At 54.7% G+C, this 24,195-nt stretch overlaps 72 non-coding genes across 72 annotated transcripts; all 72 read right to left on the bottom strand.

Annotated features, from left to right (window-relative positions):
* Positions 1-266: 266 nt before the first annotated feature.
* Positions 267-348, bottom strand: Trnal-cag (transfer RNA leucine (anticodon CAG)). Its single transcript has one exon. It is a non-coding gene; the product is annotated as a tRNA-Leu (tRNA).
* A 78-nt stretch (positions 349-426) lies between these two features.
* Positions 427-508, bottom strand: Trnal-aag (transfer RNA leucine (anticodon AAG)). The gene has a single exon. It is a non-coding gene; the product is annotated as a tRNA-Leu (tRNA).
* A 287-nt stretch (positions 509-795) lies between these two features.
* Positions 796-868, bottom strand: Trnah-gug (transfer RNA histidin (anticodon GUG)). Its single transcript has one exon. It is a non-coding gene; the product is annotated as a tRNA-His (tRNA).
* A 382-nt stretch (positions 869-1,250) lies between these two features.
* Positions 1,251-1,322, bottom strand: Trnae-cuc (transfer RNA glutamic acid (anticodon CUC)). The gene has a single exon. It is a non-coding gene; the product is annotated as a tRNA-Glu (tRNA).
* Positions 1,323-1,601: 279 nt separating this feature from the next.
* Trnal-cag (transfer RNA leucine (anticodon CAG)) lies at positions 1,602-1,683 on the bottom strand. The gene has a single exon. It is a non-coding gene; the product is annotated as a tRNA-Leu (tRNA).
* A 78-nt stretch (positions 1,684-1,761) lies between these two features.
* On the bottom strand, positions 1,762-1,843 carry Trnal-aag (transfer RNA leucine (anticodon AAG)). The gene has a single exon. It is a non-coding gene; the product is annotated as a tRNA-Leu (tRNA).
* Positions 1,844-2,130: 287 nt separating this feature from the next.
* On the bottom strand, positions 2,131-2,203 carry Trnah-gug (transfer RNA histidin (anticodon GUG)). The gene has a single exon. It is a non-coding gene; the product is annotated as a tRNA-His (tRNA).
* Positions 2,204-2,585: 382 nt separating this feature from the next.
* Positions 2,586-2,657, bottom strand: Trnae-cuc (transfer RNA glutamic acid (anticodon CUC)). The gene has a single exon. It is a non-coding gene; the product is annotated as a tRNA-Glu (tRNA).
* Positions 2,658-2,937: 280 nt separating this feature from the next.
* Trnal-cag (transfer RNA leucine (anticodon CAG)) lies at positions 2,938-3,019 on the bottom strand. The gene has a single exon. It is a non-coding gene; the product is annotated as a tRNA-Leu (tRNA).
* Positions 3,020-3,097: 78 nt separating this feature from the next.
* Trnal-aag (transfer RNA leucine (anticodon AAG)) lies at positions 3,098-3,179 on the bottom strand. The gene has a single exon. It is a non-coding gene; the product is annotated as a tRNA-Leu (tRNA).
* A 287-nt stretch (positions 3,180-3,466) lies between these two features.
* Positions 3,467-3,539, bottom strand: Trnah-gug (transfer RNA histidin (anticodon GUG)). Its single transcript has one exon. It is a non-coding gene; the product is annotated as a tRNA-His (tRNA).
* Positions 3,540-3,921: 382 nt separating this feature from the next.
* Trnae-cuc (transfer RNA glutamic acid (anticodon CUC)) lies at positions 3,922-3,993 on the bottom strand. The gene has a single exon. It is a non-coding gene; the product is annotated as a tRNA-Glu (tRNA).
* Positions 3,994-4,272: 279 nt separating this feature from the next.
* On the bottom strand, positions 4,273-4,354 carry Trnal-cag (transfer RNA leucine (anticodon CAG)). The gene has a single exon. It is a non-coding gene; the product is annotated as a tRNA-Leu (tRNA).
* A 78-nt stretch (positions 4,355-4,432) lies between these two features.
* On the bottom strand, positions 4,433-4,514 carry Trnal-aag (transfer RNA leucine (anticodon AAG)). The gene has a single exon. It is a non-coding gene; the product is annotated as a tRNA-Leu (tRNA).
* Positions 4,515-4,801: 287 nt separating this feature from the next.
* On the bottom strand, positions 4,802-4,874 carry Trnah-gug (transfer RNA histidin (anticodon GUG)). The gene has a single exon. It is a non-coding gene; the product is annotated as a tRNA-His (tRNA).
* Positions 4,875-5,256: 382 nt separating this feature from the next.
* Positions 5,257-5,328, bottom strand: Trnae-cuc (transfer RNA glutamic acid (anticodon CUC)). The gene has a single exon. It is a non-coding gene; the product is annotated as a tRNA-Glu (tRNA).
* Positions 5,329-5,607: 279 nt separating this feature from the next.
* Trnal-cag (transfer RNA leucine (anticodon CAG)) lies at positions 5,608-5,689 on the bottom strand. Its single transcript has one exon. It is a non-coding gene; the product is annotated as a tRNA-Leu (tRNA).
* Positions 5,690-5,767: 78 nt separating this feature from the next.
* Positions 5,768-5,849, bottom strand: Trnal-aag (transfer RNA leucine (anticodon AAG)). The gene has a single exon. It is a non-coding gene; the product is annotated as a tRNA-Leu (tRNA).
* A 287-nt stretch (positions 5,850-6,136) lies between these two features.
* Positions 6,137-6,209, bottom strand: Trnah-gug (transfer RNA histidin (anticodon GUG)). The gene has a single exon. It is a non-coding gene; the product is annotated as a tRNA-His (tRNA).
* Positions 6,210-6,591: 382 nt separating this feature from the next.
* On the bottom strand, positions 6,592-6,663 carry Trnae-cuc (transfer RNA glutamic acid (anticodon CUC)). Its single transcript has one exon. It is a non-coding gene; the product is annotated as a tRNA-Glu (tRNA).
* A 280-nt stretch (positions 6,664-6,943) lies between these two features.
* Trnal-cag (transfer RNA leucine (anticodon CAG)) lies at positions 6,944-7,025 on the bottom strand. The gene has a single exon. It is a non-coding gene; the product is annotated as a tRNA-Leu (tRNA).
* Positions 7,026-7,103: 78 nt separating this feature from the next.
* Trnal-aag (transfer RNA leucine (anticodon AAG)) lies at positions 7,104-7,185 on the bottom strand. Its single transcript has one exon. It is a non-coding gene; the product is annotated as a tRNA-Leu (tRNA).
* A 287-nt stretch (positions 7,186-7,472) lies between these two features.
* Trnah-gug (transfer RNA histidin (anticodon GUG)) lies at positions 7,473-7,545 on the bottom strand. The gene has a single exon. It is a non-coding gene; the product is annotated as a tRNA-His (tRNA).
* Positions 7,546-7,927: 382 nt separating this feature from the next.
* On the bottom strand, positions 7,928-7,999 carry Trnae-cuc (transfer RNA glutamic acid (anticodon CUC)). Its single transcript has one exon. It is a non-coding gene; the product is annotated as a tRNA-Glu (tRNA).
* Positions 8,000-8,278: 279 nt separating this feature from the next.
* On the bottom strand, positions 8,279-8,360 carry Trnal-cag (transfer RNA leucine (anticodon CAG)). The gene has a single exon. It is a non-coding gene; the product is annotated as a tRNA-Leu (tRNA).
* A 78-nt stretch (positions 8,361-8,438) lies between these two features.
* Trnal-aag (transfer RNA leucine (anticodon AAG)) lies at positions 8,439-8,520 on the bottom strand. Its single transcript has one exon. It is a non-coding gene; the product is annotated as a tRNA-Leu (tRNA).
* A 287-nt stretch (positions 8,521-8,807) lies between these two features.
* On the bottom strand, positions 8,808-8,880 carry Trnah-gug (transfer RNA histidin (anticodon GUG)). Its single transcript has one exon. It is a non-coding gene; the product is annotated as a tRNA-His (tRNA).
* Positions 8,881-9,262: 382 nt separating this feature from the next.
* Trnae-cuc (transfer RNA glutamic acid (anticodon CUC)) lies at positions 9,263-9,334 on the bottom strand. The gene has a single exon. It is a non-coding gene; the product is annotated as a tRNA-Glu (tRNA).
* Positions 9,335-9,614: 280 nt separating this feature from the next.
* On the bottom strand, positions 9,615-9,696 carry Trnal-cag (transfer RNA leucine (anticodon CAG)). The gene has a single exon. It is a non-coding gene; the product is annotated as a tRNA-Leu (tRNA).
* A 78-nt stretch (positions 9,697-9,774) lies between these two features.
* Positions 9,775-9,856, bottom strand: Trnal-aag (transfer RNA leucine (anticodon AAG)). The gene has a single exon. It is a non-coding gene; the product is annotated as a tRNA-Leu (tRNA).
* A 287-nt stretch (positions 9,857-10,143) lies between these two features.
* On the bottom strand, positions 10,144-10,216 carry Trnah-gug (transfer RNA histidin (anticodon GUG)). Its single transcript has one exon. It is a non-coding gene; the product is annotated as a tRNA-His (tRNA).
* A 382-nt stretch (positions 10,217-10,598) lies between these two features.
* Trnae-cuc (transfer RNA glutamic acid (anticodon CUC)) lies at positions 10,599-10,670 on the bottom strand. Its single transcript has one exon. It is a non-coding gene; the product is annotated as a tRNA-Glu (tRNA).
* Positions 10,671-10,950: 280 nt separating this feature from the next.
* Positions 10,951-11,032, bottom strand: Trnal-cag (transfer RNA leucine (anticodon CAG)). The gene has a single exon. It is a non-coding gene; the product is annotated as a tRNA-Leu (tRNA).
* A 78-nt stretch (positions 11,033-11,110) lies between these two features.
* On the bottom strand, positions 11,111-11,192 carry Trnal-aag (transfer RNA leucine (anticodon AAG)). The gene has a single exon. It is a non-coding gene; the product is annotated as a tRNA-Leu (tRNA).
* Positions 11,193-11,479: 287 nt separating this feature from the next.
* On the bottom strand, positions 11,480-11,552 carry Trnah-gug (transfer RNA histidin (anticodon GUG)). Its single transcript has one exon. It is a non-coding gene; the product is annotated as a tRNA-His (tRNA).
* Positions 11,553-11,934: 382 nt separating this feature from the next.
* Trnae-cuc (transfer RNA glutamic acid (anticodon CUC)) lies at positions 11,935-12,006 on the bottom strand. Its single transcript has one exon. It is a non-coding gene; the product is annotated as a tRNA-Glu (tRNA).
* A 280-nt stretch (positions 12,007-12,286) lies between these two features.
* On the bottom strand, positions 12,287-12,368 carry Trnal-cag (transfer RNA leucine (anticodon CAG)). Its single transcript has one exon. It is a non-coding gene; the product is annotated as a tRNA-Leu (tRNA).
* Positions 12,369-12,446: 78 nt separating this feature from the next.
* Positions 12,447-12,528, bottom strand: Trnal-aag (transfer RNA leucine (anticodon AAG)). The gene has a single exon. It is a non-coding gene; the product is annotated as a tRNA-Leu (tRNA).
* Positions 12,529-12,815: 287 nt separating this feature from the next.
* On the bottom strand, positions 12,816-12,888 carry Trnah-gug (transfer RNA histidin (anticodon GUG)). Its single transcript has one exon. It is a non-coding gene; the product is annotated as a tRNA-His (tRNA).
* Positions 12,889-13,270: 382 nt separating this feature from the next.
* Positions 13,271-13,342, bottom strand: Trnae-cuc (transfer RNA glutamic acid (anticodon CUC)). The gene has a single exon. It is a non-coding gene; the product is annotated as a tRNA-Glu (tRNA).
* A 279-nt stretch (positions 13,343-13,621) lies between these two features.
* On the bottom strand, positions 13,622-13,703 carry Trnal-cag (transfer RNA leucine (anticodon CAG)). The gene has a single exon. It is a non-coding gene; the product is annotated as a tRNA-Leu (tRNA).
* A 78-nt stretch (positions 13,704-13,781) lies between these two features.
* Trnal-aag (transfer RNA leucine (anticodon AAG)) lies at positions 13,782-13,863 on the bottom strand. Its single transcript has one exon. It is a non-coding gene; the product is annotated as a tRNA-Leu (tRNA).
* A 287-nt stretch (positions 13,864-14,150) lies between these two features.
* On the bottom strand, positions 14,151-14,223 carry Trnah-gug (transfer RNA histidin (anticodon GUG)). Its single transcript has one exon. It is a non-coding gene; the product is annotated as a tRNA-His (tRNA).
* Positions 14,224-14,605: 382 nt separating this feature from the next.
* Positions 14,606-14,677, bottom strand: Trnae-cuc (transfer RNA glutamic acid (anticodon CUC)). The gene has a single exon. It is a non-coding gene; the product is annotated as a tRNA-Glu (tRNA).
* A 280-nt stretch (positions 14,678-14,957) lies between these two features.
* Positions 14,958-15,039, bottom strand: Trnal-cag (transfer RNA leucine (anticodon CAG)). The gene has a single exon. It is a non-coding gene; the product is annotated as a tRNA-Leu (tRNA).
* Positions 15,040-15,117: 78 nt separating this feature from the next.
* Trnal-aag (transfer RNA leucine (anticodon AAG)) lies at positions 15,118-15,199 on the bottom strand. The gene has a single exon. It is a non-coding gene; the product is annotated as a tRNA-Leu (tRNA).
* A 287-nt stretch (positions 15,200-15,486) lies between these two features.
* On the bottom strand, positions 15,487-15,559 carry Trnah-gug (transfer RNA histidin (anticodon GUG)). Its single transcript has one exon. It is a non-coding gene; the product is annotated as a tRNA-His (tRNA).
* A 382-nt stretch (positions 15,560-15,941) lies between these two features.
* Positions 15,942-16,013, bottom strand: Trnae-cuc (transfer RNA glutamic acid (anticodon CUC)). Its single transcript has one exon. It is a non-coding gene; the product is annotated as a tRNA-Glu (tRNA).
* Positions 16,014-16,293: 280 nt separating this feature from the next.
* On the bottom strand, positions 16,294-16,375 carry Trnal-cag (transfer RNA leucine (anticodon CAG)). The gene has a single exon. It is a non-coding gene; the product is annotated as a tRNA-Leu (tRNA).
* Positions 16,376-16,453: 78 nt separating this feature from the next.
* Trnal-aag (transfer RNA leucine (anticodon AAG)) lies at positions 16,454-16,535 on the bottom strand. Its single transcript has one exon. It is a non-coding gene; the product is annotated as a tRNA-Leu (tRNA).
* A 287-nt stretch (positions 16,536-16,822) lies between these two features.
* Positions 16,823-16,895, bottom strand: Trnah-gug (transfer RNA histidin (anticodon GUG)). The gene has a single exon. It is a non-coding gene; the product is annotated as a tRNA-His (tRNA).
* A 382-nt stretch (positions 16,896-17,277) lies between these two features.
* Trnae-cuc (transfer RNA glutamic acid (anticodon CUC)) lies at positions 17,278-17,349 on the bottom strand. Its single transcript has one exon. It is a non-coding gene; the product is annotated as a tRNA-Glu (tRNA).
* A 280-nt stretch (positions 17,350-17,629) lies between these two features.
* On the bottom strand, positions 17,630-17,711 carry Trnal-cag (transfer RNA leucine (anticodon CAG)). The gene has a single exon. It is a non-coding gene; the product is annotated as a tRNA-Leu (tRNA).
* Positions 17,712-17,789: 78 nt separating this feature from the next.
* Positions 17,790-17,871, bottom strand: Trnal-aag (transfer RNA leucine (anticodon AAG)). The gene has a single exon. It is a non-coding gene; the product is annotated as a tRNA-Leu (tRNA).
* Positions 17,872-18,158: 287 nt separating this feature from the next.
* On the bottom strand, positions 18,159-18,231 carry Trnah-gug (transfer RNA histidin (anticodon GUG)). The gene has a single exon. It is a non-coding gene; the product is annotated as a tRNA-His (tRNA).
* Positions 18,232-18,613: 382 nt separating this feature from the next.
* On the bottom strand, positions 18,614-18,685 carry Trnae-cuc (transfer RNA glutamic acid (anticodon CUC)). Its single transcript has one exon. It is a non-coding gene; the product is annotated as a tRNA-Glu (tRNA).
* Positions 18,686-18,964: 279 nt separating this feature from the next.
* Positions 18,965-19,046, bottom strand: Trnal-cag (transfer RNA leucine (anticodon CAG)). The gene has a single exon. It is a non-coding gene; the product is annotated as a tRNA-Leu (tRNA).
* Positions 19,047-19,124: 78 nt separating this feature from the next.
* On the bottom strand, positions 19,125-19,206 carry Trnal-aag (transfer RNA leucine (anticodon AAG)). Its single transcript has one exon. It is a non-coding gene; the product is annotated as a tRNA-Leu (tRNA).
* Positions 19,207-19,493: 287 nt separating this feature from the next.
* Positions 19,494-19,566, bottom strand: Trnah-gug (transfer RNA histidin (anticodon GUG)). The gene has a single exon. It is a non-coding gene; the product is annotated as a tRNA-His (tRNA).
* Positions 19,567-19,948: 382 nt separating this feature from the next.
* Positions 19,949-20,020, bottom strand: Trnae-cuc (transfer RNA glutamic acid (anticodon CUC)). The gene has a single exon. It is a non-coding gene; the product is annotated as a tRNA-Glu (tRNA).
* Positions 20,021-20,300: 280 nt separating this feature from the next.
* Positions 20,301-20,382, bottom strand: Trnal-cag (transfer RNA leucine (anticodon CAG)). The gene has a single exon. It is a non-coding gene; the product is annotated as a tRNA-Leu (tRNA).
* Positions 20,383-20,460: 78 nt separating this feature from the next.
* On the bottom strand, positions 20,461-20,542 carry Trnal-aag (transfer RNA leucine (anticodon AAG)). The gene has a single exon. It is a non-coding gene; the product is annotated as a tRNA-Leu (tRNA).
* A 287-nt stretch (positions 20,543-20,829) lies between these two features.
* Positions 20,830-20,902, bottom strand: Trnah-gug (transfer RNA histidin (anticodon GUG)). Its single transcript has one exon. It is a non-coding gene; the product is annotated as a tRNA-His (tRNA).
* Positions 20,903-21,284: 382 nt separating this feature from the next.
* Trnae-cuc (transfer RNA glutamic acid (anticodon CUC)) lies at positions 21,285-21,356 on the bottom strand. Its single transcript has one exon. It is a non-coding gene; the product is annotated as a tRNA-Glu (tRNA).
* A 279-nt stretch (positions 21,357-21,635) lies between these two features.
* Positions 21,636-21,717, bottom strand: Trnal-cag (transfer RNA leucine (anticodon CAG)). The gene has a single exon. It is a non-coding gene; the product is annotated as a tRNA-Leu (tRNA).
* Positions 21,718-21,795: 78 nt separating this feature from the next.
* Trnal-aag (transfer RNA leucine (anticodon AAG)) lies at positions 21,796-21,877 on the bottom strand. Its single transcript has one exon. It is a non-coding gene; the product is annotated as a tRNA-Leu (tRNA).
* A 287-nt stretch (positions 21,878-22,164) lies between these two features.
* Trnah-gug (transfer RNA histidin (anticodon GUG)) lies at positions 22,165-22,237 on the bottom strand. The gene has a single exon. It is a non-coding gene; the product is annotated as a tRNA-His (tRNA).
* Positions 22,238-22,619: 382 nt separating this feature from the next.
* Trnae-cuc (transfer RNA glutamic acid (anticodon CUC)) lies at positions 22,620-22,691 on the bottom strand. Its single transcript has one exon. It is a non-coding gene; the product is annotated as a tRNA-Glu (tRNA).
* A 280-nt stretch (positions 22,692-22,971) lies between these two features.
* On the bottom strand, positions 22,972-23,053 carry Trnal-cag (transfer RNA leucine (anticodon CAG)). Its single transcript has one exon. It is a non-coding gene; the product is annotated as a tRNA-Leu (tRNA).
* A 78-nt stretch (positions 23,054-23,131) lies between these two features.
* Trnal-aag (transfer RNA leucine (anticodon AAG)) lies at positions 23,132-23,213 on the bottom strand. The gene has a single exon. It is a non-coding gene; the product is annotated as a tRNA-Leu (tRNA).
* Positions 23,214-23,500: 287 nt separating this feature from the next.
* Trnah-gug (transfer RNA histidin (anticodon GUG)) lies at positions 23,501-23,573 on the bottom strand. Its single transcript has one exon. It is a non-coding gene; the product is annotated as a tRNA-His (tRNA).
* A 382-nt stretch (positions 23,574-23,955) lies between these two features.
* Positions 23,956-24,027, bottom strand: Trnae-cuc (transfer RNA glutamic acid (anticodon CUC)). The gene has a single exon. It is a non-coding gene; the product is annotated as a tRNA-Glu (tRNA).
* Positions 24,028-24,195: the final 168 nt, after the last annotated feature.

Raw genomic sequence — 24,195 nt, 5'->3', positions numbered from 1 at the left:
CTCCTCCAGCGAACGCAGCAAACAGTACACACGCTACTTGACGACAACGGCCAAAATTTAGCGTTTCCACTTTGTAGAAACGGCATGCTCGGGACGCATTTCGTGGAGACGAACGCCAGCAATCGTGACACCAGACTGCGCCTGTGAATCCTGTCGTTGCACCACGCACTGTGCTGCTACGACAATTTAAGAAGGAGACGCTCACGGCTTGCTGCGCTGTTCCCTTCGCGGGTAATCAGTGCTCCTGCTTTCGAGACAGAAAACATTGGCAGCGGTGGGATTCGAACCCACGCCTCCGAAGAGACTGGTGCCTGAAACCAGCGCCTTAGACCGCTCGGCCACGCTACCTACGTGGCACGGCGGTCACAGGAGCTGCGTTCTACCCCACGAGAAAACATCGCAATGGCACAAAAAACGAGAAAAAGCTGGCAGCGGTGGGATTCGAACCCACGCCTCCGAAGAGACTGGTGCCTTAAACCAGCGCCTTAGACCGCTCGGCCACGCTACCTGTGCCGGTGTTCTTCGCTTTTGTAGAAACAGTGCACGACACAGCTTCCTGTTCTGCTGCGACTGGCTGCTCATCCATTGCACCTCAAACAACTGCCATTTTCGAATAGAGATTAACTACACAGGCAGCTGCCCGCTCTCTGGTGCGGCGGCATTACGTGTTGATAATGAATTGGTAGTGCCACCCGCAGCCTGCGGAACATGAGTGAAAAATCAAGAGGGCACCGTAATTTCAAACACTGAGTCACAATCGTCACTGCAGCGACAGCAAGGCAAAACTTTAAAAATTGCCGTGACCAGGATTCGAAACCTGGGTTATTGCGGCCACAACGCAATGTCCTAACCACTAGACGATCACGGCCACGGAGGCACCGCCGACGGCAGTTCTCGCGACTGCAAGTGGCGATGAACAGCAAAGCTCGGCCCACACACCACTGTGTCTCCCCACAGCTGTGCCAGACGCGGTCTCCATTATATGTATACTGGCAAACGAACGTGTCTGCGCTGTAAGGACACTAAGCAGTGTGGTTAGCTGCATTCAACCCCCGTGGCAATGTCTTGCAGTCCTCCAACTCTGTTGACCACAGGTATGTGCCTCAATAAGAGGTGGACAGACGTCGCATCGCTCTCGCCGTCACTTGTGACCGCGAATCGTACTTAACGTAATTTTCTGCAAGCGTCAGCGGAGCGTCAGTCGAGCTAAGTCGGGCCAAGTCGCATAAGAGGAGCAACAAAATGCGCATTTCCGGTACCGGGAATCGAACCCGGGCCTCCTGGGTGAGAGCCAGGCATCCTAGCCACTAGACCACACCGGATAACGACGCAAGCGCTCCTCCAGCGAACGCAGCAAACAGTACACACGCTACTTGACGACAACGGCCAAAATTTAGCGTTTCCACTTTGTAGAACGGCATGCTCGGGACGCATTTCGTGGAGACGAACGCCAGCAATCGTGACACCAGACTGCGCCTGTGAATCCTGTCGTTGCACCACGCACTGTGCTGCTACGACAATTTAAGAAAGAGACGCTCACGGCTTGCTGCGCTGTTCCCTTCGCGGGTAATCAGTGCTCCTGCTTTCGAGACAGAAAACATTGGCAGCGGTGGGATTCGAACCCACGCCTCCGAAGAGACTGGTGCCTGAAACCAGCGCCTTAGACCGCTCGGCCACGCTACCTACGTGGCACGGCGGTCACAGGAGCTGCGTTCTACCCCACGAGAAAACATCGCAATGGCACAAAAAACGAGAAAAAGCTGGCAGCGGTGGGATTCGAAACCACGCCTCCGAAGAGACTGGTGCCTTAAACCAGCGCCTTAGACCGCTCGGCCACGCTACCTGTGCCCGTGTTCTTCGCTTTTGTAGAAACAGTGCACGACACAGCTTCCTGTTCTGCTGCGACTGGCTGCTCATCCATTGCACCTCAAACAACTGCCATTTTCGAATAGAGATTAACTACACAGGCAGCTGCCCGCTCTCTGGTGCGGCGGCATTACGTGTTGATAATGAATTGGTAGTGCCACCCGCAGCCTGCGGAACATGAGTGAAAAATCAAGAGGGCACCGTAATTTCAAACACTGAGTCACAATCGTCACTGCAGCGACAGCAAGGCAAAACTTTAAAAATTGCCGTGACCAGGATTCGAAACCTGGGTTATTGCGGCCACAACGCAATGTCCTAACCACTAGACGATCACGGCCACGGAGGCACCGCCGACGGCAGTTCTCGCGACTGCAAGTGGCGATGAACAGCAAAGCTCGGCCCACACACCACTGTGTCTCCCCACAGCTGTGCCAGACGCGGTCTCCATTATATGTATACTGGCAAACGAACGTGTCTGCGCTGTAAGGACACTAAGCAGTGTGGTTAGCTGCATTCAACCCCCGTGGCAATGTCTTGCAGTCCTCCAACTCTGTTGACCACAGGTATGTGCCTCAATAAGAGGTGGACAGACGTCGCATCGCTCTCGCCGTCACTTGTGACCGCGAATCGTACTTAACGTAATTTTCTGCAAGCGTCAGCGGAGCGTCAGTCGAGCTAAGTCGGGCCAAGTCGCATAAGAGGAGCAACAAAATGCGCATTTCCGGTACCGGGAATCGAACCCGGGCCTCCTGGGTGAGAGCCAGGCATCCTAGCCACTAGACCACACCGGATAACGACGCAAGCGCTCCTCCAGCGAACGCAGCAAACAGTACACACGCTACTTGACGACAACGGCCAAAATTTAGCGTTTCCACTTTGTAGAAACGGCATGCTCGGGACGCATTTCGTGGAGACGAACGCCAGCAATCGTGACACCAGACTGCGCCTGTGAATCCTGTCGTTGCACCACGCACTGTGCTGCTACGACAATTTAAGAAGGAGACGCTCACGGCTTGCTGCGCTGTTCCCTTCGCGGGTAATCAGTGCTCCTGCTTTCGAGACAGAAAACATTGGCAGCGGTGGGATTCGAACCCACGCCTCCGAAGAGACTGGTGCCTGAAACCAGCGCCTTAGACCGCTCGGCCACGCTACCTACGTGGCACGGCGGTCACAGGAGCTGCGTTCTACCCCACGAGAAAACATCGCAATGGCACAAAAAACGAGAAAAAGCTGGCAGCGGTGGGATTCGAACCCACGCCTCCGAAGAGACTGGTGCCTTAAACCAGCGCCTTAGACCGCTCGGCCACGCTACCTGTGCCGGTGTTCTTCGCTTTTGTAGAAACAGTGCACGACACAGCTTCCTGTTCTGCTGCGACTGGCTGCTCATCCATTGCACCTCAAACAACTGCCATTTTCGAATAGAGATTAACTACACAGGCAGCTGCCCGCTCTCTGGTGCGGCGGCATTACGTGTTGATAATGAATTGGTAGTGCCACCCGCAGCCTGCGGAACATGAGTGAAAAATCAAGAGGGCACCGTAATTTCAAACACTGAGTCACAATCGTCACTGCAGCGACAGCAAGGCAAAACTTTAAAAATTGCCGTGACCAGGATTCGAAACCTGGGTTATTGCGGCCACAACGCAATGTCCTAACCACTAGACGATCACGGCCACGGAGGCACCGCCGACGGCAGTTCTCGCGACTGCAAGTGGCGATGAACAGCAAAGCTCGGCCCACACACCACTGTGTCTCCCCACAGCTGTGCCAGACGCGGTCTCCATTATATGTATACTGGCAAACGAACGTGTCTGCGCTGTAAGGACACTAAGCAGTGTGGTTAGCTGCATTCAACCCCCGTGGCAATGTCTTGCAGTCCTCCAACTCTGTTGACCACAGGTATGTGCCTCAATAAGAGGTGGACAGACGTCGCATCGCTCTCGCCGTCACTTGTGACCGCGAATCGTACTTAACGTAATTTTCTGCAAGCGTCAGCGGAGCGTCAGTCGAGCTAAGTCGGGCCAAGTCGCATAAGAGGAGCAACAAAATGCGCATTTCCGGTACCGGGAATCGAACCCGGGCCTCCTGGGTGAGAGCCAGGCATCCTAGCCACTAGACCACACCGGATAACGACGCAAGCGCTCCTCCAGCGAACGCAGCAAACAGTACACACGCTACTTGACGACAACGGCCAAAATTTAGCGTTTCCACTTTGTAGAACGGCATGCTCGGGACGCATTTCGTGGAGACGAACGCCAGCAATCGTGACACCAGACTGCGCCTGTGAATCCTGTCGTTGCACCACGCACTGTGCTGCTACGACAATTTAAGAAGGAGACGCTCACGGCTTGCTGCGCTGTTCCCTTCGCGGGTAATCAGTGCTCCTGCTTTCGAGACAGAAAACATTGGCAGCGGTGGGATTCGAACCCACGCCTCCGAAGAGACTGGTGCCTGAAACCAGCGCCTTAGACCGCTCGGCCACGCTACCTACGTGGCACGGCGGTCACAGGAGCTGCGTTCTACCCCACGAGAAAACATCGCAATGGCACAAAAAACGAGAAAAAGCTGGCAGCGGTGGGATTCGAACCCACGCCTCCGAAGAGACTGGTGCCTTAAACCAGCGCCTTAGACCGCTCGGCCACGCTACCTGTGCCGGTGTTCTTCGCTTTTGTAGAAACAGTGCACGACACAGCTTCCTGTTCTGCTGCGACTGGCTGCTCATCCATTGCACCTCAAACAACTGCCATTTTCGAATAGAGATTAACTACACAGGCAGCTGCCCGCTCTCTGGTGCGGCGGCATTACGTGTTGATAATGAATTGGTAGTGCCACCCGCAGCCTGCGGAACATGAGTGAAAAATCAAGAGGGCACCGTAATTTCAAACACTGAGTCACAATCGTCACTGCAGCGACAGCAAGGCAAAACTTTAAAAATTGCCGTGACCAGGATTCGAAACCTGGGTTATTGCGGCCACAACGCAATGTCCTAACCACTAGACGATCACGGCCACGGAGGCACCGCCGACGGCAGTTCTCGCGACTGCAAGTGGCGATGAACAGCAAAGCTCGGCCCACACACCACTGTGTCTCCCCACAGCTGTGCCAGACGCGGTCTCCATTATATGTATACTGGCAAACGAACGTGTCTGCGCTGTAAGGACACTAAGCAGTGTGGTTAGCTGCATTCAACCCCCGTGGCAATGTCTTGCAGTCCTCCAACTCTGTTGACCACAGGTATGTGCCTCAATAAGAGGTGGACAGACGTCGCATCGCTCTCGCCGTCACTTGTGACCGCGAATCGTACTTAACGTAATTTTCTGCAAGCGTCAGCGGAGCGTCAGTCGAGCTAAGTCGGGCCAAGTCGCATAAGAGGAGCAACAAAATGCGCATTTCCGGTACCGGGAATCGAACCCGGGCCTCCTGGGTGAGAGCCAGGCATCCTAGCCACTAGACCACACCGGATAACGACGCAAGCGCTCCTCCAGCGAACGCAGCAAACAGTACACACGCTACTTGACGACAACGGCCAAAATTTAGCGTTTCCACTTTGTAGAACGGCATGCTCGGGACGCATTTCGTGGAGACGAACGCCAGCAATCGTGACACCAGACTGCGCCTGTGAATCCTGTCGTTGCACCACGCACTGTGCTGCTACGACAATTTAAGAAAGAGACGCTCACGGCTTGCTGCGCTGTTCCCTTCGCGGGTAATCAGTGCTCCTGCTTTCGAGACAGAAAACATTGGCAGCGGTGGGATTCGAACCCACGCCTCCGAAGAGACTGGTGCCTGAAACCAGCGCCTTAGACCGCTCGGCCACGCTACCTACGTGGCACGGCGGTCACAGGAGCTGCGTTCTACCCCACGAGAAAACATCGCAATGGCACAAAAAACGAGAAAAAGCTGGCAGCGGTGGGATTCGAAACCACGCCTCCGAAGAGACTGGTGCCTTAAACCAGCGCCTTAGACCGCTCGGCCACGCTACCTGTGCCGGTGTTCTTCGCTTTTGTAGAAACAGTGCACGACACAGCTTCCTGTTCTGCTGCGACTGGCTGCTCATCCATTGCACCTCAAACAACTGCCATTTTCGAATAGAGATTAACTACACAGGCAGCTGCCCGCTCTCTGGTGCGGCGGCATTACGTGTTGATAATGAATTGGTAGTGCCACCCGCAGCCTGCGGAACATGAGTGAAAAATCAAGAGGGCACCGTAATTTCAAACACTGAGTCACAATCGTCACTGCAGCGACAGCAAGGCAAAACTTTAAAAATTGCCGTGACCAGGATTCGAAACCTGGGTTATTGCGGCCACAACGCAATGTCCTAACCACTAGACGATCACGGCCACGGAGGCACCGCCGACGGCAGTTCTCGCGACTGCAAGTGGCGATGAACAGCAAAGCTCGGCCCACACACCACTGTGTCTCCCCACAGCTGTGCCAGACGCGGTCTCCATTATATGTATACTGGCAAACGAACGTGTCTGCGCTGTAAGGACACTAAGCAGTGTGGTTAGCTGCATTCAACCCCCGTGGCAATGTCTTGCAGTCCTCCAACTCTGTTGACCACAGGTATGTGCCTCAATAAGAGGTGGACAGACGTCGCATCGCTCTCGCCGTCACTTGTGACCGCGAATCGTACTTAACGTAATTTTCTGCAAGCGTCAGCGGAGCGTCAGTCGAGCTAAGTCGGGCCAAGTCGCATAAGAGGAGCAACAAAATGCGCATTTCCGGTACCGGGAATCGAACCCGGGCCTCCTGGGTGAGAGCCAGGCATCCTAGCCACTAGACCACACCGGATAACGACGCAAGCGCTCCTCCAGCGAACGCAGCAAACAGTACACACGCTACTTGACGACAACGGCCAAAATTTAGCGTTTCCACTTTGTAGAAACGGCATGCTCGGGACGCATTTCGTGGAGACGAACGCCAGCAATCGTGACACCAGACTGCGCCTGTGAATCCTGTCGTTGCACCACGCACTGTGCTGCTACGACAATTTAAGAAGGAGACGCTCACGGCTTGCTGCGCTGTTCCCTTCGCGGGTAATCAGTGCTCCTGCTTTCGAGACAGAAAACATTGGCAGCGGTGGGATTCGAACCCACGCCTCCGAAGAGACTGGTGCCTGAAACCAGCGCCTTAGACCGCTCGGCCACGCTACCTACGTGGCACGGCGGTCACAGGAGCTGCGTTCTACCCCACGAGAAAACATCGCAATGGCACAAAAAACGAGAAAAAGCTGGCAGCGGTGGGATTCGAACCCACGCCTCCGAAGAGACTGGTGCCTTAAACCAGCGCCTTAGACCGCTCGGCCACGCTACCTGTGCCGGTGTTCTTCGCTTTTGTAGAAACAGTGCACGACACAGCTTCCTGTTCTGCTGCGACTGGCTGCTCATCCATTGCACCTCAAACAACTGCCATTTTCGAATAGAGATTAACTACACAGGCAGCTGCCCGCTCTCTGGTGCGGCGGCATTACGTGTTGATAATGAATTGGTAGTGCCACCCGCAGCCTGCGGAACATGAGTGAAAAATCAAGAGGGCACCGTAATTTCAAACACTGAGTCACAATCGTCACTGCAGCGACAGCAAGGCAAAACTTTAAAAATTGCCGTGACCAGGATTCGAAACCTGGGTTATTGCGGCCACAACGCAATGTCCTAACCACTAGACGATCACGGCCACGGAGGCACCGCCGACGGCAGTTCTCGCGACTGCAAGTGGCGATGAACAGCAAAGCTCGGCCCACACACCACTGTGTCTCCCCACAGCTGTGCCAGACGCGGTCTCCATTATATGTATACTGGCAAACGAACGTGTCTGCGCTGTAAGGACACTAAGCAGTGTGGTTAGCTGCATTCAACCCCCGTGGCAATGTCTTGCAGTCCTCCAACTCTGTTGACCACAGGTATGTGCCTCAATAAGAGGTGGACAGACGTCGCATCGCTCTCGCCGTCACTTGTGACCGCGAATCGTACTTAACGTAATTTTCTGCAAGCGTCAGCGGAGCGTCAGTCGAGATAAGTCGGGCCAAGTCGCATAAGAGGAGCAACAAAATGCGCATTTCCGGTACCGGGAATCGAACCCGGGCCTCCTGGGTGAGAGCCAGGCATCCTAGCCACTAGACCACACCGGATAACGACGCAAGCGCTCCTCCAGCGAACGCAGCAAACAGTACACACGCTACTTGACGACAACGGCCAAAATTTAGCGTTTCCACTTTGTAGAACGGCATGCTCGGGACGCATTTCGTGGAGACGAACGCCAGCAATCGTGACACCAGACTGCGCCTGTGAATCCTGTCGTTGCACCACGCACTGTGCTGCTACGACAATTTAAGAAAGAGACGCTCACGGCTTGCTGCGCTGTTCCCTTCGCGGGTAATCAGTGCTCCTGCTTTCGAGACAGAAAACATTGGCAGCGGTGGGATTCGAACCCACGCCTCCGAAGAGACTGGTGCCTGAAACCAGCGCCTTAGACCGCTCGGCCACGCTACCTACGTGGCACGGCGGTCACAGGAGCTGCGTTCTACCCCACGAGAAAACATCGCAATGGCACAAAAAACGAGAAAAAGCTGGCAGCGGTGGGATTCGAAACCACGCCTCCGAAGAGACTGGTGCCTTAAACCAGCGCCTTAGACCGCTCGGCCACGCTACCTGTGCCCGTGTTCTTCGCTTTTGTAGAAACAGTGCACGACACAGCTTCCTGTTCTGCTGCGACTGGCTGCTCATCCATTGCACCTCAAACAACTGCCATTTTCGAATAGAGATTAACTACACAGGCAGCTGCCCGCTCTCTGGTGCGGCGGCATTACGTGTTGATAATGAATTGGTAGTGCCACCCGCAGCCTGCGGAACATGAGTGAAAAATCAAGAGGGCACCGTAATTTCAAACACTGAGTCACAATCGTCACTGCAGCGACAGCAAGGCAAAACTTTAAAAATTGCCGTGACCAGGATTCGAAACCTGGGTTATTGCGGCCACAACGCAATGTCCTAACCACTAGACGATCACGGCCACGGAGGCACCGCCGACGGCAGTTCTCGCGACTGCAAGTGGCGATGAACAGCAAAGCTCGGCCCACACACCACTGTGTCTCCCCACAGCTGTGCCAGACGCGGTCTCCATTATATGTATACTGGCAAACGAACGTGTCTGCGCTGTAAGGACACTAAGCAGTGTGGTTAGCTGCATTCAACCCCCGTGGCAATGTCTTGCAGTCCTCCAACTCTGTTGACCACAGGTATGTGCCTCAATAAGAGGTGGACAGACGTCGCATCGCTCTCGCCGTCACTTGTGACCGCGAATCGTACTTAACGTAATTTTCTGCAAGCGTCAGCGGAGCGTCAGTCGAGCTAAGTCGGGCCAAGTCGCATAAGAGGAGCAACAAAATGCGCATTTCCGGTACCGGGAATCGAACCCGGGCCTCCTGGGTGAGAGCCAGGCATCCTAGCCACTAGACCACACCGGATAACGACGCAAGCGCTCCTCCAGCGAACGCAGCAAACAGTACACACGCTACTTGACGACAACGGCCAAAATTTAGCGTTTCCACTTTGTAGAAACGGCATGCTCGGGACGCATTTCGTGGAGACGAACGCCAGCAATCGTGACACCAGACTGCGCCTGTGAATCCTGTCGTTGCACCACGCACTGTGCTGCTACGACAATTTAAGAAGGAGACGCTCACGGCTTGCTGCGCTGTTCCCTTCGCGGGTAATCAGTGCTCCTGCTTTCGAGACAGAAAACATTGGCAGCGGTGGGATTCGAACCCACGCCTCCGAAGAGACTGGTGCCTGAAACCAGCGCCTTAGACCGCTCGGCCACGCTACCTACGTGGCACGGCGGTCACAGGAGCTGCGTTCTACCCCACGAGAAAACATCGCAATGGCACAAAAAACGAGAAAAAGCTGGCAGCGGTGGGATTCGAACCCACGCCTCCGAAGAGACTGGTGCCTTAAACCAGCGCCTTAGACCGCTCGGCCACGCTACCTGTGCCGGTGTTCTTCGCTTTTGTAGAAACAGTGCACGACACAGCTTCCTGTTCTGCTGCGACTGGCTGCTCATCCATTGCACCTCAAACAACTGCCATTTTCGAATAGAGATTAACTACACAGGCAGCTGCCCGCTCTCTGGTGCGGCGGCATTACGTGTTGATAATGAATTGGTAGTGCCACCCGCAGCCTGCGGAACATGAGTGAAAAATCAAGAGGGCACCGTAATTTCAAACACTGAGTCACAATCGTCACTGCAGCGACAGCAAGGCAAAACTTTAAAAATTGCCGTGACCAGGATTCGAAACCTGGGTTATTGCGGCCACAACGCAATGTCCTAACCACTAGACGATCACGGCCACGGAGGCACCGCCGACGGCAGTTCTCGCGACTGCAAGTGGCGATGAACAGCAAAGCTCGGCCCACACACCACTGTGTCTCCCCACAGCTGTGCCAGACGCGGTCTCCATTATATGTATACTGGCAAACGAACGTGTCTGCGCTGTAAGGACACTAAGCAGTGTGGTTAGCTGCATTCAACCCCCGTGGCAATGTCTTGCAGTCCTCCAACTCTGTTGACCACAGGTATGTGCCTCAATAAGAGGTGGACAGACGTCGCATCGCTCTCGCCGTCACTTGTGACCGCGAATCGTACTTAACGTAATTTTCTGCAAGCGTCAGCGGAGCGTCAGTCGAGCTAAGTCGGGCCAAGTCGCATAAGAGGAGCAACAAAATGCGCATTTCCGGTACCGGGAATCGAACCCGGGCCTCCTGGGTGAGAGCCAGGCATCCTAGCCACTAGACCACACCGGATAACGACGCAAGCGCTCCTCCAGCGAACGCAGCAAACAGTACACACGCTACTTGACGACAACGGCCAAAATTTAGCGTTTCCACTTTGTAGAAACGGCATGCTCGGGACGCATTTCGTGGAGACGAACGCCAGCAATCGTGACACCAGACTGCGCCTGTGAATCCTGTCGTTGCACCACGCACTGTGCTGCTACGACAATTTAAGAAGGAGACGCTCACGGCTTGCTGCGCTGTTCCCTTCGCGGGTAATCAGTGCTCCTGCTTTCGAGACAGAAAACATTGGCAGCGGTGGGATTCGAACCCACGCCTCCGAAGAGACTGGTGCCTGAAACCAGCGCCTTAGACCGCTCGGCCACGCTACCTACGTGGCACGGCGGTCACAGGAGCTGCGTTCTACCCCACGAGAAAACATCGCAATGGCACAAAAAACGAGAAAAAGCTGGCAGCGGTGGGATTCGAACCCACGCCTCCGAAGAGACTGGTGCCTTAAACCAGCGCCTTAGACCGCTCGGCCACGCTACCTGTGCCGGTGTTCTTCGCTTTTGTAGAAACAGTGCACGACACAGCTTCCTGTTCTGCTGCGACTGGCTGCTCATCCATTGCACCTCAAACAACTGCCATTTTCGAATAGAGATTAACTACACAGGCAGCTGCCCGCTCTCTGGTGCGGCGGCATTACGTGTTGATAATGAATTGGTAGTGCCACCCGCAGCCTGCGGAACATGAGTGAAAAATCAAGAGGGCACCGTAATTTCAAACACTGAGTCACAATCGTCACTGCAGCGACAGCAAGGCAAAACTTTAAAAATTGCCGTGACCAGGATTCGAAACCTGGGTTATTGCGGCCACAACGCAATGTCCTAACCACTAGACGATCACGGCCACGGAGGCACCGCCGACGGCAGTTCTCGCGACTGCAAGTGGCGATGAACAGCAAAGCTCGGCCCACACACCACTGTGTCTCCCCACAGCTGTGCCAGACGCGGTCTCCATTATATGTATACTGGCAAACGAACGTGTCTGCGCTGTAAGGACACTAAGCAGTGTGGTTAGCTGCATTCAACCCCCGTGGCAATGTCTTGCAGTCCTCCAACTCTGTTGACCACAGGTATGTGCCTCAATAAGAGGTGGACAGACGTCGCATCGCTCTCGCCGTCACTTGTGACCGCGAATCGTACTTAACGTAATTTTCTGCAAGCGTCAGCGGAGCGTCAGTCGAGCTAAGTCGGGCCAAGTCGCATAAGAGGAGCAACAAAATGCGCATTTCCGGTACCGGGAATCGAACCCGGGCCTCCTGGGTGAGAGCCAGGCATCCTAGCCACTAGACCACACCGGATAACGACGCAAGCGCTCCTCCAGCGAACGCAGCAAACAGTACACACGCTACTTGACGACAACGGCCAAAATTTAGCGTTTCCACTTTGTAGAAACGGCATGCTCGGGACGCATTTCGTGGAGACGAACGCCAGCAATCGTGACACCAGACTGCGCCTGTGAATCCTGTCGTTGCACCACGCACTGTGCTGCTACGACAATTTAAGAAGGAGACGCTCACGGCTTGCTGCGCTGTTCCCTTCGCGGGTAATCAGTGCTCCTGCTTTCGAGACAGAAAACATTGGCAGCGGTGGGATTCGAACCCACGCCTCCGAAGAGACTGGTGCCTGAAACCAGCGCCTTAGACCGCTCGGCCACGCTACCTACGTGGCACGGCGGTCACAGGAGCTGCGTTCTACCCCACGAGAAAACATCGCAATGGCACAAAAAACGAGAAAAAGCTGGCAGCGGTGGGATTCGAACCCACGCCTCCGAAGAGACTGGTGCCTTAAACCAGCGCCTTAGACCGCTCGGCCACGCTACCTGTGCCGGTGTTCTTCGCTTTTGTAGAAACAGTGCACGACACAGCTTCCTGTTCTGCTGCGACTGGCTGCTCATCCATTGCACCTCAAACAACTGCCATTTTCGAATAGAGATTAACTACACAGGCAGCTGCCCGCTCTCTGGTGCGGCGGCATTACGTGTTGATAATGAATTGGTAGTGCCACCCGCAGCCTGCGGAACATGAGTGAAAAATCAAGAGGGCACCGTAATTTCAAACACTGAGTCACAATCGTCACTGCAGCGACAGCAAGGCAAAACTTTAAAAATTGCCGTGACCAGGATTCGAAACCTGGGTTATTGCGGCCACAACGCAATGTCCTAACCACTAGACGATCACGGCCACGGAGGCACCGCCGACGGCAGTTCTCGCGACTGCAAGTGGCGATGAACAGCAAAGCTCGGCCCACACACCACTGTGTCTCCCCACAGCTGTGCCAGACGCGGTCTCCATTATATGTATACTGGCAAACGAACGTGTCTGCGCTGTAAGGACACTAAGCAGTGTGGTTAGCTGCATTCAACCCCCGTGGCAATGTCTTGCAGTCCTCCAACTCTGTTGACCACAGGTATGTGCCTCAATAAGAGGTGGACAGACGTCGCATCGCTCTCGCCGTCACTTGTGACCGCGAATCGTACTTAACGTAATTTTCTGCAAGCGTCAGCGGAGCGTCAGTCGAGCTAAGTCGGGCCAAGTCGCATAAGAGGAGCAACAAAATGCGCATTTCCGGTACCGGGAATCGAACCCGGGCCTCCTGGGTGAGAGCCAGGCATCCTAGCCACTAGACCACACCGGATAACGACGCAAGCGCTCCTCCAGCGAACGCAGCAAACAGTACACACGCTACTTGACGACAACGGCCAAAATTTAGCGTTTCCACTTTGTAGAACGGCATGCTCGGGACGCATTTCGTGGAGACGAACGCCAGCAATCGTGACACCAGACTGCGCCTGTGAATCCTGTCGTTGCACCACGCACTGTGCTGCTACGACAATTTAAGAAAGAGACGCTCACGGCTTGCTGCGCTGTTCCCTTCGCGGGTAATCAGTGCTCCTGCTTTCGAGACAGAAAACATTGGCAGCGGTGGGATTCGAACCCACGCCTCCGAAGAGACTGGTGCCTGAAACCAGCGCCTTAGACCGCTCGGCCACGCTACCTACGTGGCACGGCGGTCACAGGAGCTGCGTTCTACCCCACGAGAAAACATCGCAATGGCACAAAAAACGAGAAAAAGCTGGCAGCGGTGGGATTCGAAACCACGCCTCCGAAGAGACTGGTGCCTTAAACCAGCGCCTTAGACCGCTCGGCCACGCTACCTGTGCCCGTGTTCTTCGCTTTTGTAGAAACAGTGCACGACACAGCTTCCTGTTCTGCTGCGACTGGCTGCTCATCCATTGCACCTCAAACAACTGCCATTTTCGAATAGAGATTAACTACACAGGCAGCTGCCCGCTCTCTGGTGCGGCGGCATTACGTGTTGATAATGAATTGGTAGTGCCACCCGCAGCCTGCGGAACATGAGTGAAAAATCAAGAGGGCACCGTAATTTCAAACACTGAGTCACAATCGTCACTGCAGCGACAGCAAGGCAAAACTTTAAAAATTGCCGTGACCAGGATTCGAAACCTGGGTTATTGCGGCCACAACGCAATGTCCTAACCACTAGACGATCACGGCCACGGAGGCACCGCCGACGGCAGTTCTCGCGACTGCAAGTGGCGATGAACAGCAAAGCTCGGCCCACACACCACTGTGTCTCCCCACAGCTGTGCCAGACGCGGTCTCCATTATATGTATACTGGCAAACGAACGTGTCTGCGCTGTAAGGACACTAAGCAGTGTGGTTAGCTGCATTCAACCCCCGTGGCAATGTCTTGCAGTCCTCCAACTCTGTTGACCACAGGTATGTGCCTCAATAAGAGGTGGACAGACGTCGCATCGCTCTCGCCGTCACTTGTGACCGCGAATCGTACTTAACGTAATTTTCTGCAAGCGTCAGCGGAGCGTCAGTCGAGCTAAGTCGGGCCAAGTCGCATAAGAGGAGCAACAAAATGCGCATTTCCGGTACCGGGAATCGAACCCGGGCCTCCTGGGTGAGAGCCAGGCATCCTAGCCACTAGACCACACCGGATAACGACGCAAGCGCTCCTCCAGCGAACGCAGCAAACAGTACACACGCTACTTGACGACAACGGCCAAAATTTAGCGTTTCCACTTTGTAGAAACGGCATGCTCGGGACGCATTTCGTGGAGACGAACGCCAGCAATCGTGACACCAGACTGCGCCTGTGAATCCTGTCGTTGCACCACGCACTGTGCTGCTACGACAATTTAAGAAGGAGACGCTCACGGCTTGCTGCGCTGTTCCCTTCGCGGGTAATCAGTGCTCCTGCTTTCGAGACAGAAAACATTGGCAGCGGTGGGATTCGAACCCACGCCTCCGAAGAGACTGGTGCCTGAAACCAGCGCCTTAGACCGCTCGGCCACGCTACCTACGTGGCACGGCGGTCACAGGAGCTGCGTTCTACCCCACGAGAAAACATCGCAATGGCACAAAAAACGAGAAAAAGCTGGCAGCGGTGGGATTCGAACCCACGCCTCCGAAGAGACTGGTGCCTTAAACCAGCGCCTTAGACCGCTCGGCCACGCTACCTGTGCCGGTGTTCTTCGCTTTTGTAGAAACAGTGCACGACACAGCTTCCTGTTCTGCTGCGACTGGCTGCTCATCCATTGCACCTCAAACAACTGCCATTTTCGAATAGAGATTAACTACACAGGCAGCTGCCCGCTCTCTGGTGCGGCGGCATTACGTGTTGATAATGAATTGGTAGTGCCACCCGCAGCCTGCGGAACATGAGTGAAAAATCAAGAGGGCACCGTAATTTCAAACACTGAGTCACAATCGTCACTGCAGCGACAGCAAGGCAAAACTTTAAAAATTGCCGTGACCAGGATTCGAAACCTGGGTTATTGCGGCCACAACGCAATGTCCTAACCACTAGACGATCACGGCCACGGAGGCACCGCCGACGGCAGTTCTCGCGACTGCAAGTGGCGATGAACAGCAAAGCTCGGCCCACACACCACTGTGTCTCCCCACAGCTGTGCCAGACGCGGTCTCCATTATATGTATACTGGCAAACGAACGTGTCTGCGCTGTAAGGACACTAAGCAGTGTGGTTAGCTGCATTCAACCCCCGTGGCAATGTCTTGCAGTCCTCCAACTCTGTTGACCACAGGTATGTGCCTCAATAAGAGGTGGACAGACGTCGCATCGCTCTCGCCGTCACTTGTGACCGCGAATCGTACTTAACGTAATTTTCTGCAAGCGTCAGCGGAGCGTCAGTCGAGCTAAGTCGGGCCAAGTCGCATAAGAGGAGCAACAAAATGCGCATTTCCGGTACCGGGAATCGAACCCGGGCCTCCTGGGTGAGAGCCAGGCATCCTAGCCACTAGACCACACCGGATAACGACGCAAGCGCTCCTCCAGCGAACGCAGCAAACAGTACACACGCTACTTGACGACAACGGCCAAAATTTAGCGTTTCCACTTTGTAGAAACGGCATGCTCGGGACGCATTTCGTGGAGACGAACGCCAGCAATCGTGACACCAGACTGCGCCTGTGAATCCTGTCGTTGCACCACGCACTGTGCTGCTACGACAATTTAAGAAGGAGACGCTCACGGCTTGCTGCGCTGTTCCCTTCGCGGGTAATCAGTGCTCCTGCTTTCGAGACAGAAAACATTGGCAGCGGTGGGATTCGAACCCACGCCTCCGAAGAGACTGGTGCCTGAAACCAGCGCCTTAGACCGCTCGGCCACGCTACCTACGTGGCACGGCGGTCACAGGAGCTGCGTTCTACCCCACGAGAAAACATCGCAATGGCACAAAAAACGAGAAAAAGCTGGCAGCGGTGGGATTCGAACCCACGCCTCCGAAGAGACTGGTGCCTTAAACCAGCGCCTTAGACCGCTCGGCCACGCTACCTGTGCCGGTGTTCTTCGCTTTTGTAGAAACAGTGCACGACACAGCTTCCTGTTCTGCTGCGACTGGCTGCTCATCCATTGCACCTCAAACAACTGCCATTTTCGAATAGAGATTAACTACACAGGCAGCTGCCCGCTCTCTGGTGCGGCGGCATTACGTGTTGATAATGAATTGGTAGTGCCACCCGCAGCCTGCGGAACATGAGTGAAAAATCAAGAGGGCACCGTAATTTCAAACACTGAGTCACAATCGTCACTGCAGCGACAGCAAGGCAAAACTTTAAAAATTGCCGTGACCAGGATTCGAAACCTGGGTTATTGCGGCCACAACGCAATGTCCTAACCACTAGACGATCACGGCCACGGAGGCACCGCCGACGGCAGTTCTCGCGACTGCAAGTGGCGATGAACAGCAAAGCTCGGCCCACACACCACTGTGTCTCCCCACAGCTGTGCCAGACGCGGTCTCCATTATATGTATACTGGCAAACGAACGTGTCTGCGCTGTAAGGACACTAAGCAGTGTGGTTAGCTGCATTCAACCCCCGTGGCAATGTCTTGCAGTCCTCCAACTCTGTTGACCACAGGTATGTGCCTCAATAAGAGGTGGACAGACGTCGCATCGCTCTCGCCGTCACTTGTGACCGCGAATCGTACTTAACGTAATTTTCTGCAAGCGTCAGCGGAGCGTCAGTCGAGCTAAGTCGGGCCAAGTCGCATAAGAGGAGCAACAAAATGCGCATTTCCGGTACCGGGAATCGAACCCGGGCCTCCTGGGTGAGAGCCAGGCATCCTAGCCACTAGACCACACCGGATAACGACGCAAGCGCTCCTCCAGCGAACGCAGCAAACAGTACACACGCTACTTGACGACAACGGCCAAAATTTAGCGTTTCCACTTTGTAGAAACGGCATGCTCGGGACGCATTTCGTGGAGACGAACGCCAGCAATCGTGACACCAGACTGCGCCTGTGAATCCTGTCGTTGCACCACGCACTGTGCTGCTACGACAATTTAAGAAGGAGACGCTCACGGCTTGCTGCGCTGTTCCCTTCGCGGGTAATCAGTGCTCCTGCTTTCGAGACAGAAAACATTGGCAGCGGTGGGATTCGAACCCACGCCTCCGAAGAGACTGGTGCCTGAAACCAGCGCCTTAGACCGCTCGGCCACGCTACCTACGTGGCACGGCGGTCACAGGAGCTGCGTTCTACCCCACGAGAAAACATCGCAATGGCACAAAAAACGAGAAAAAGCTGGCAGCGGTGGGATTCGAACCCACGCCTCCGAAGAGACTGGTGCCTTAAACCAGCGCCTTAGACCGCTCGGCCACGCTACCTGTGCCGGTGTTCTTCGCTTTTGTAGAAACAGTGCACGACACAGCTTCCTGTTCTGCTGCGACTGGCTGCTCATCCATTGCACCTCAAACAACTGCCATTTTCGAATAGAGATTAACTACACAGGCAGCTGCCCGCTCTCTGGTGCGGCGGCATTACGTGTTGATAATGAATTGGTAGTGCCACCCGCAGCCTGCGGAACATGAGTGAAAAATCAAGAGGGCACCGTAATTTCAAACACTGAGTCACAATCGTCACTGCAGCGACAGCAAGGCAAAACTTTAAAAATTGCCGTGACCAGGATTCGAAACCTGGGTTATTGCGGCCACAACGCAATGTCCTAACCACTAGACGATCACGGCCACGGAGGCACCGCCGACGGCAGTTCTCGCGACTGCAAGTGGCGATGAACAGCAAAGCTCGGCCCACACACCACTGTGTCTCCCCACAGCTGTGCCAGACGCGGTCTCCATTATATGTATACTGGCAAACGAACGTGTCTGCGCTGTAAGGACACTAAGCAGTGTGGTTAGCTGCATTCAACCCCCGTGGCAATGTCTTGCAGTCCTCCAACTCTGTTGACCACAGGTATGTGCCTCAATAAGAGGTGGACAGACGTCGCATCGCTCTCGCCGTCACTTGTGACCGCGAATCGTACTTAACGTAATTTTCTGCAAGCGTCAGCGGAGCGTCAGTCGAGCTAAGTCGGGCCAAGTCGCATAAGAGGAGCAACAAAATGCGCATTTCCGGTACCGGGAATCGAACCCGGGCCTCCTGGGTGAGAGCCAGGCATCCTAGCCACTAGACCACACCGGATAACGACGCAAGCGCTCCTCCAGCGAACGCAGCAAACAGTACACACGCTACTTGACGACAACGGCCAAAATTTAGCGTTTCCACTTTGTAGAACGGCATGCTCGGGACGCATTTCGTGGAGACGAACGCCAGCAATCGTGACACCAGACTGCGCCTGTGAATCCTGTCGTTGCACCACGCACTGTGCTGCTACGACAATTTAAGAAAGAGACGCTCACGGCTTGCTGCGCTGTTCCCTTCGCGGGTAATCAGTGCTCCTGCTTTCGAGACAGAAAACATTGGCAGCGGTGGGATTCGAACCCACGCCTCCGAAGAGACTGGTGCCTGAAACCAGCGCCTTAGACCGCTCGGCCACGCTACCTACGTGGCACGGCGGTCACAGGAGCTGCGTTCTACCCCACGAGAAAACATCGCAATGGCACAAAAAACGAGAAAAAGCTGGCAGCGGTGGGATTCGAAACCACGCCTCCGAAGAGACTGGTGCCTTAAACCAGCGCCTTAGACCGCTCGGCCACGCTACCTGTGCCCGTGTTCTTCGCTTTTGTAGAAACAGTGCACGACACAGCTTCCTGTTCTGCTGCGACTGGCTGCTCATCCATTGCACCTCAAACAACTGCCATTTTCGAATAGAGATTAACTACACAGGCAGCTGCCCGCTCTCTGGTGCGGCGGCATTACGTGTTGATAATGAATTGGTAGTGCCACCCGCAGCCTGCGGAACATGAGTGAAAAATCAAGAGGGCACCGTAATTTCAAACACTGAGTCACAATCGTCACTGCAGCGACAGCAAGGCAAAACTTTAAAAATTGCCGTGACCAGGATTCGAAACCTGGGTTATTGCGGCCACAACGCAATGTCCTAACCACTAGACGATCACGGCCACGGAGGCACCGCCGACGGCAGTTCTCGCGACTGCAAGTGGCGATGAACAGCAAAGCTCGGCCCACACACCACTGTGTCTCCCCACAGCTGTGCCAGACGCGGTCTCCATTATATGTATACTGGCAAACGAACGTGTCTGCGCTGTAAGGACACTAAGCAGTGTGGTTAGCTGCATTCAACCCCCGTGGCAATGTCTTGCAGTCCTCCAACTCTGTTGACCACAGGTATGTGCCTCAATAAGAGGTGGACAGACGTCGCATCGCTCTCGCCGTCACTTGTGACCGCGAATCGTACTTAACGTAATTTTCTGCAAGCGTCAGCGGAGCGTCAGTCGAGCTAAGTCGGGCCAAGTCGCATAAGAGGAGCAACAAAATGCGCATTTCCGGTACCGGGAATCGAACCCGGGCCTCCTGGGTGAGAGCCAGGCATCCTAGCCACTAGACCACACCGGATAACGACGCAAGCGCTCCTCCAGCGAACGCAGCAAACAGTACACACGCTACTTGACGACAACGGCCAAAATTTAGCGTTTCCACTTTGTAGAAACGGCATGCTCGGGACGCATTTCGTGGAGACGAACGCCAGCAATCGTGACACCAGACTGCGCCTGTGAATCCTGTCGTTGCACCACGCACTGTGCTGCTACGACAATTTAAGAAGGAGACGCTCACGGCTTGCTGCGCTGTTCCCTTCGCGGGTAATCAGTGCTCCTGCTTTCGAGACAGAAAACATTGGCAGCGGTGGGATTCGAACCCACGCCTCCGAAGAGACTGGTGCCTGAAACCAGCGCCTTAGACCGCTCGGCCACGCTACCTACGTGGCACGGCGGTCACAGGAGCTGCGTTCTACCCCACGAGAAAACATCGCAATGGCACAAAAAACGAGAAAAAGCTGGCAGCGGTGGGATTCGAACCCACGCCTCCGAAGAGACTGGTGCCTTAAACCAGCGCCTTAGACCGCTCGGCCACGCTACCTGTGCCGGTGTTCTTCGCTTTTGTAGAAACAGTGCACGACACAGCTTCCTGTTCTGCTGCGACTGGCTGCTCATCCATTGCACCTCAAACAACTGCCATTTTCGAATAGAGATTAACTACACAGGCAGCTGCCCGCTCTCTGGTGCGGCGGCATTACGTGTTGATAATGAATTGGTAGTGCCACCCGCAGCCTGCGGAACATGAGTGAAAAATCAAGAGGGCACCGTAATTTCAAACACTGAGTCACAATCGTCACTGCAGCGACAGCAAGGCAAAACTTTAAAAATTGCCGTGACCAGGATTCGAAACCTGGGTTATTGCGGCCACAACGCAATGTCCTAACCACTAGACGATCACGGCCACGGAGGCACCGCCGACGGCAGTTCTCGCGACTGCAAGTGGCGATGAACAGCAAAGCTCGGCCCACACACCACTGTGTCTCCCCACAGCTGTGCCAGACGCGGTCTCCATTATATGTATACTGGCAAACGAACGTGTCTGCGCTGTAAGGACACTAAGCAGTGTGGTTAGCTGCATTCAACCCCCGTGGCAATGTCTTGCAGTCCTCCAACTCTGTTGACCACAGGTATGTGCCTCAATAAGAGGTGGACAGACGTCGCATCGCTCTCGCCGTCACTTGTGACCGCGAATCGTACTTAACGTAATTTTCTGCAAGCGTCAGCGGAGCGTCAGTCGAGCTAAGTCGGGCCAAGTCGCATAAGAGGAGCAACAAAATGCGCATTTCCGGTACCGGGAATCGAACCCGGGCCTCCTGGGTGAGAGCCAGGCATCCTAGCCACTAGACCACACCGGATAACGACGCAAGCGCTCCTCCAGCGAACGCAGCAAACAGTACACACGCTACTTGACGACAACGGCCAAAATTTAGCGTTTCCACTTTGTAGAACGGCATGCTCGGGACGCATTTCGTGGAGACGAACGCCAGCAATCGTGACACCAGACTGCGCCTGTGAATCCTGTCGTTGCACCACGCACTGTGCTGCTACGACAATTTAAGAAAGAGACGCTCACGGCTTGCTGCGCTGTTCCCTTCGCGGGTAATCAGTGCTCCTGCTTTCGAGACAGAAAACATTGGCAGCGGTGGGATTCGAACCCACGCCTCCGAAGAGACTGGTGCCTGAAACCAGCGCCTTAGACCGCTCGGCCACGCTACCTACGTGGCACGGCGGTCACAGGAGCTGCGTTCTACCCCACGAGAAAACATCGCAATGGCACAAAAAACGAGAAAAAGCTGGCAGCGGTGGGATTCGAAACCACGCCTCCGAAGAGACTGGTGCCTTAAACCAGCGCCTTAGACCGCTCGGCCACGCTACCTGTGCCCGTGTTCTTCGCTTTTGTAGAAACAGTGCACGACACAGCTTCCTGTTCTGCTGCGACTGGCTGCTCATCCATTGCACCTCAAACAACTGCCATTTTCGAATAGAGATTAACTACACAGGCAGCTGCCCGCTCTCTGGTGCGGCGGCATTACGTGTTGATAATGAATTGGTAGTGCCACCCGCAGCCTGCGGAACATGAGTGAAAAATCAAGAGGGCACCGTAATTTCAAACACTGAGTCACAATCGTCACTGCAGCGACAGCAAGGCAAAACTTTAAAAATTGCCGTGACCAGGATTCGAAACCTGGGTTATTGCGGCCACAACGCAATGTCCTAACCACTAGACGATCACGGCCACGGAGGCACCGCCGACGGCAGTTCTCGCGACTGCAAGTGGCGATGAACAGCAAAGCTCGGCCCACACACCACTGTGTCTCCCCACAGCTGTGCCAGACGCGGTCTCCATTATATGTATACTGGCAAACGAACGTGTCTGCGCTGTAAGGACACTAAGCAGTGTGGTTAGCTGCATTCAACCCCCGTGGCAATGTCTTGCAGTCCTCCAACTCTGTTGACCACAGGTATGTGCCTCAATAAGAGGTGGACAGACGTCGCATCGCTCTCGCCGTCACTTGTGACCGCGAATCGTACTTAACGTAATTTTCTGCAAGCGTCAGCGGAGCGTCAGTCGAGCTAAGTCGGGCCAAGTCGCATAAGAGGAGCAACAAAATGCGCATTTCCGGTACCGGGAATCGAACCCGGGCCTCCTGGGTGAGAGCCAGGCATCCTAGCCACTAGACCACACCGGATAACGACGCAAGCGCTCCTCCAGCGAACGCAGCAAACAGTACACACGCTACTTGACGACAACGGCCAAAATTTAGCGTTTCCACTTTGTAGAAACGGCATGCTCGGGACGCATTTCGTGGAGACGAACGCCAGCAATCGTGACACCAGACTGCGCCTGTGAATCCTGTCGTTGCACCACGCACTGTGCTGCTACGACAATTTAAGAAGGAGACGCTCACGGCTTGCTGCGCTGTTCCCTTCGCGGGTAATCAGTGCTCCTGCTTTCGAGACAGAAAACATTGGCAGCGGTGGGATTCGAACCCACGCCTCCGAAGAGACTGGTGCCTGAAACCAGCGCCTTAGACCGCTCGGCCACGCTACCTACGTGGCACGGCGGTCACAGGAGCTGCGTTCTACCCCACGAGAAAACATCGCAATGGCACAAAAAACGAGAAAAAGCTGGCAGCTGTGGGATTCGAACCCACGCCTCCGAAGAGACTGGTGCCTTAAACCAGCGCCTTAGACCGCTCGGCCACGCTACCTGTGCCGGTGTTCTTCGCTTTTGTAGAAACAGTGCACGACACAGCTTCCTGTTCTGCTGCGACTGGCTGCTCATCCATTGCACCTCAAACAACTGCCATTTTCGAATAGAGATTAACTACACAGGCAGCTGCCCGCTCTCTGGTGCGGCGGCATTACGTGTTGATAATGAATTGGTAGTGCCACCCGCAGCCTGCGGAACATGAGTGAAAAATCAAGAGGGCACCGTAATTTCAAACACTGAGTCACAATCGTCACTGCAGCGACAGCAAGGCAAAACTTTAAAAATTGCCGTGACCAGGATTCGAAACCTGGGTTATTGCGGCCACAACGCAATGTCCTAACCACTAGACGATCACGGCCACGGAGGCACCGCCGACGGCAGTTCTCGCGACTGCAAGTGGCGATGAACAGCAAAGCTCGGCCCACACACCACTGTGTCTCCCCACAGCTGTGCCAGACGCGGTCTCCATTATATGTATACTGGCAAACGAACGTGTCTGCGCTGTAAGGACACTAAGCAGTGTGGTTAGCTGCATTCAACCCCCGTGGCAATGTCTTGCAGTCCTCCAACTCTGTTGACCACAGGTATGTGCCTCAATAAGAGGTGGACAGACGTCGCATCGCTCTCGCCGTCACTTGTGACCGCGAATCGTACTTAACGTAATTTTCTGCAAGCGTCAGCGGAGCGTCAGTCGAGCTAAGTCGGGCCAAGTCGCATAAGAGGAGCAACAAAATGCGCATTTCCGGTACCGGGAATCGAACCCGGGCCTCCTGGGTGAGAGCCAGGCATCCTAGCCACTAGACCACACCGGATAACGACGCAAGCGCTCCTCCAGCGAACGCAGCAAACAGTACACACGCTACTTGACGACAACGGCCAAAATTTAGCGTTTCCACTTTGTAGAACGGCATGCTCGGGACGCATTTCGTGGAGACGAACGCCAGCAATCGTGACACCAGACTGCGCCTGTGAATCCTGTC

Source organism: Schistocerca nitens, unplaced genomic scaffold, assembly GCF_023898315.1.
Source record: "Schistocerca nitens isolate TAMUIC-IGC-003100 unplaced genomic scaffold, iqSchNite1.1 HiC_scaffold_344, whole genome shotgun sequence".
NCBI classification, from domain to species: domain Eukaryota; kingdom Metazoa; phylum Arthropoda; class Insecta; order Orthoptera; family Acrididae; genus Schistocerca; species Schistocerca nitens.
Note: the sequence above shows the minus strand (reverse complement) of the source record. Positions and strands in the feature narration are given on the sequence as shown.